Here is a 5000-nt window from a genome sequence, read left to right as displayed (position 1 = left end):
CAGGAATAGGAGACGGTGTTGGGTCGGCCTGTGGCTCCAGGCATCTGAACCGCTGAAATTGGAATCGAGAGAATGCATCAGCAACTGGATTAGCTTTACCTTGAACTGGTGAAGCTGTAAATGAAAAGGAATGATGGATGGCCAGCATAGTCAAATAACGCAGCAACACCATTAGGTTTTTGTCCCGCGAGGTGCCATACTTAAGTACCGCCACCACAGACTCATTGTCACATAAGAACTCGACCTGCCAAGATACCCACTGAGCGCCCCACTGATAGGCTGCCACCACAATTGGGGAAAGTTCCTTGTACGCTATTGATAAGGAATTTTGTGCAGCCGACCAAGCACCAGCAAACCAGTGGGATTTAAAAATAGCTCCATAGCCCAAAGAGCCAGCTGCATCCGATGAGACCTGGAAGTCCAGGAGAGGTGCCCATGTGGGCATGCAGAAAAAACTGAGGCCATCCCAAGTTTGGAACAGCTCCCGTCACCAGTTTAAATTCCGCCGAAATTCCTGGTTAAGCCTAATGGGGTGATCATAACGGCGAAAGTCACAAAGAGTGTTGATCATCCGGCGAAGGAATGTCCTACCCTGTGGGGCGACCTTGCAGGCGTGATGGAGGTGGCCAATCAGGGATTCCAGCTCGCGACGTTTACAAAAACGTTTTGCCGACCACTCATCTACAGTGAAACAATCCTATCTCTCTTATCAGTCGCGAGGCGAGCCTGAAGTTTCTCGGAGTCAAGTTCAATCCCAAGGATTGTAAGACTAGTCGCAGGCCCCTCCAACTTATCTGGATGAAGGGGATGGCCAAGTTTTTTACACAGACGAACACAGGTTTGAAGGTTGTTTTGGCACACAGGGGAAGCTGGTGGGCCCAAAGTGAGGAAATCGTCCAAGTAATGACGGAGAATAATAATTGTGAACCAGAATCCATTCAACCAGGTCCGCAATGGCGGTGAAGATAAATGGTGCTGAACGCAGCCCAAAAGGGGAGCACCAAATCCGCAAAATATTGCCCACGCCACATCATGCCAAGAAGGGGGCGATCGTCCAGGTAGATAGCCACATTCCGATATGCACTGGCCACGTCAAACTTGGCCATTAACGTTCCTCGACCCAGAGACATTATGCAATCAATGAAAGCATCCACAAAAACATACTGAACTGTAAATGGGGGCTTAGGGATGCCGTCATTAACACTTTGCCCCTCTGGTGATGATAGGTCTAAAATGAGACGCCACTTCCCAGGCTGATTATTTTTGGGGCTCACCCTGAAACGACTTATGTGCAATGATGGAAGCAGGGGCAATGGAAAGGGACCTGCCACCCTGCCAGCAAGCAAGTAGGAGTCAATCACTGATGGGTGTTCAGCAGAGCTACGCATGTTCGAAGATGCAGATTTGAGCGACACCAAGGATGGGTCGAATCCAATCCGAAATCCATCCCGTATGCCAGAAGTCACAAATGCCACAGCTGACTTGTTGGGATGATGGCACAACTCTGCTTGAAATTGACCCAACTGTAATGGTGTGACCTTAGAAACCGGAGATAACGGGGCAAAAGAGACAACTGCAACGCTGGGCTTAACTGGAAGTGAAACTGGAACTGAGACTGAAACTGAGACTGGAACTGAAACTGGAACAGGACAAAACAACTTTGCCAGCTGAGGCAATCCATTCGGCTGGCTAGGCAACGCAATCACATCATTTAAACTATGTACAAACACAACACTGGGCGTACCTCGCCCATCAGTACTGTCCCCTTCTCCCTCCATCTCCCTCCAGGGGAGGGGGAGCGGGAACGAAATCCAGCTGAGCAGGGAAAGGGGCAGTTGGCCTTGGTATGCTTTCCCTCGCCAGTGCTGCAGTTGTGGCGGAACCTGCACCTCCCAATGGCCACCGGCATTGCCCTTCATTCCAGGAATGGCAGAATGATGTACGTCGGTTGGAGTCTGGGCTGTCTGAGGAAGACTGAGGAAACCCAGAAAAAGAGGATGGCCTTGGTTGCAGTGAGGATGATGTTGGCGGACGCAAATGAAAATTATACAGATCCAAATTCATTTTGGACCAATCATTAAAGCCCGAGGTAGCAGCATCCCTTCTGAAGGCCAGATCGTATTCAAGGCAAGCCAGACCTGGATATTGACGGGCTGTTTGAATAATGAGCAGCTTATACTTTGTCAAGTCTAACCAACGCAGGGGGTTAGAGGCACACAGGACCAGCCGCAAAATCCTAAAGGCCTCAGTCCAAGTAAGAATATCCTTAATTTCAACCTGCCTGCGTTTTGCGTTGGACACAAGGAGTTTACCCTCCAGGAAGGTCTGTGGTTCCTGTTCCACAGCGCGAAGATTGACCGTAAGTAGATCCGCCAACTCCACGAACTGGCCCTCGATGATCATCTTGGCCAATTTAGCCGGGATTGGTGCATGACCCGGACCAACAATGAAAGCCTTCTCAGACTTAGGCACTGATCCAGAATTACCAAAGCTTGGCAGGCTACTGGATACACTCGGACTAGCGAATGGAGAGGTGATGGGGGCCACGAAGCGGGCCGAGCTCGAGTCAGTGATGGCCGATACGGGAGAAAAAGTAGGAACAAAGGCAGGCAAAGTAAACGTACCTGATGACGCCCCAAAAGCCACAGACGAGACGTTGACATCACAAGAAACAGCAGTCGATCCAGAGGAGCTAGATGGAGCGACGCCAACAGAAGTGCCAGGGACGGAGGAAGGTAATGGCGAATGGGCGCTCCCTTGAATTGAAGAGATGATGGTAGGAAGGGTGCTTCCAAGCACGCGAACAAAAGCCTCCGCTATCGAATCGACGGCCAAAGGCGCCACCATCGGCACGGGGGCCAATAGAGGTATGTCCTCCGAACGAAGTCCAGCGGACAAGCTATTGTTGGTTGAACGAGTTGGGTTCGGCATGATGTCTAATCAAACACAAACCAGCGACGAGCGAGTTAGAGGCGAACCAAAAAACACGACAGCGGCCGAAGAAACCACAGTCGAGGAATGAGGAAAGTCTTCTTTATCCACTACTGGGAACCGCTACACTAAGTCCGCCAAAAAAAGCCACGCTAACGTATCGGCGAGCACACTAGCGGTCCAGGTACGAAAGAGCGACGAGCAAGTGCAAAAACAAACCAACAAACACGACAGAGGGCGAGGAAACCACGGGCGATGAATGACGAAATCCTTTTTTGACCATGCTAACGTATCAGCGAGCACACTATCGGTCCAGGTACGAAAGAGCGATGAGCGAGTGAAAGACAAACCAACAAAACACGACAGCGGGCAAAGAAACCACGGTCGATGACTGACGAAATTTTTTGTCCACAACTGGAACCGCTACACTAAGCCCGCCAAAAACACCACACTAACATATCAGCGAGCACACTATCGGTGCAGGTACGAAAGAGCGACGAGCGAGTAAAGACAAACCAACAAACACGACAGAAGGCGAGGAAACCAAGGTCGATGACTAACGAAATCCTTTTTTTTTAATTTCTTTGTTGACCACTACTGGGAACCGCTACACTAAGCCCGCCAAAAGACGCCACGCTATCTGAGCGGCGAGCAGACTATCGGACCAGGTACAAGAGAAGGTAAGACGAACCACAACACGGTGGTGAAGACGAGACGGAATAAAAACGCCACGGTCGACGATCGAAGAACTTCTATTTCAACCTGGACAGCGACCGAGATAGCCAACGAAGCGAGAAGAAGAAGGCCGAGAAACACTTAACTACGAATTCGACTCACAACGCCACGCCAACAGAGCAACAAACACGCTGCAAACACATGGGACAATAACGCACACAACCTTAAGACTGCTGCAAACGCTACAGAACGCATCAAACGCTAACAAACGCCTGCAAAAACGCTACTGACCAGACTAGCTCCCGGTCGTAAACTATGTAACTATATCAAACGCTACAGAACGCACCAAAACGCTCAACAAACGCTACCAGACGGCCACGACACTAACAACCGCTTACAAAACTTTACTGACCAGACTAGCTCCTAGTCGTTAACTAATAGCATGTTAAATTTCATTTAACTATGATAGAAAACTAACTGTGAAAAGGGCTATTGCAGGCACACAAGATTGCATACAGACACAAAGACACAAGTTCACAAGAGATCTGCAAAAGCTTAGGCAATGACATGGAAGTACAGAAGTCATAATTTAGTGACAGGCACTCAAGAGTACACAAAATCATTATGACTCGAGTGCCCAAGAGGGCAACCAATCACTAATGTAATGAAGAGATTTATTTATCGATGGTCATAAGGGAATACTGAGAAAAAAATCTGAATTCTACCGCCGGCGGTATAGTAGATTTACTTCCAAGTATCTGAAGTCACCATCGATAATTAAATTTCTTCATTTTGTTCACCTGGGTTATCATGTAACTACATCTTTAGCAATACAATCACTAATGTACTGGTGCACAGGGCTATAATTATACTGTCACCAAGGGAGGCGTGCACAAAAGTACAAACACTTAGGCTTAGGTCCCGGGGGAGGTGGGGGGTACTCCCTTATAAGGGCTTAATGGGGACGTGCGGCCAGCCAGGGTATGTTTTTCGGGATTTAATGTCTTGAACAGGGTATCGAATTTATCATTTTTTGTCTTGTTCAGGGTATCGATTTATCAATTTTTGTCTTAAACTGGGTTAAATGTCTTAAACAGGGTATCAAAAATCGGAATTCTGTCTTAAACAGAGTAGGAAAATCAGCGATATTTGTCTTAAACAGGGCCAGGGTATGAGGGGCTGCGCCGCACCTCCCCACCAAGGGATATATCGAGTCCCCCCCGGGGGGGGGCTTAGGTACACAGTGTGCATGCAGAGGCTGATGCATCAACACACAAGAGTTCATAAAGGCATTTATAAAAAAAGATACATGCAAATGCCAAGTTACAGGCACATGGAAATACATACAGTTACCAAGGGACAGGCGCTCAGATACAAACCCGAACATACAGGAG

Source organism: Montipora foliosa, chromosome 13 (assembly GCF_036669935.1).
Source record: "Montipora foliosa isolate CH-2021 chromosome 13, ASM3666993v2, whole genome shotgun sequence".
NCBI classification, from domain to species: Eukaryota; Metazoa; Cnidaria; class Anthozoa; order Scleractinia; family Acroporidae; genus Montipora; species Montipora foliosa.
This window is presented reverse-complemented; position numbering follows the sequence as displayed.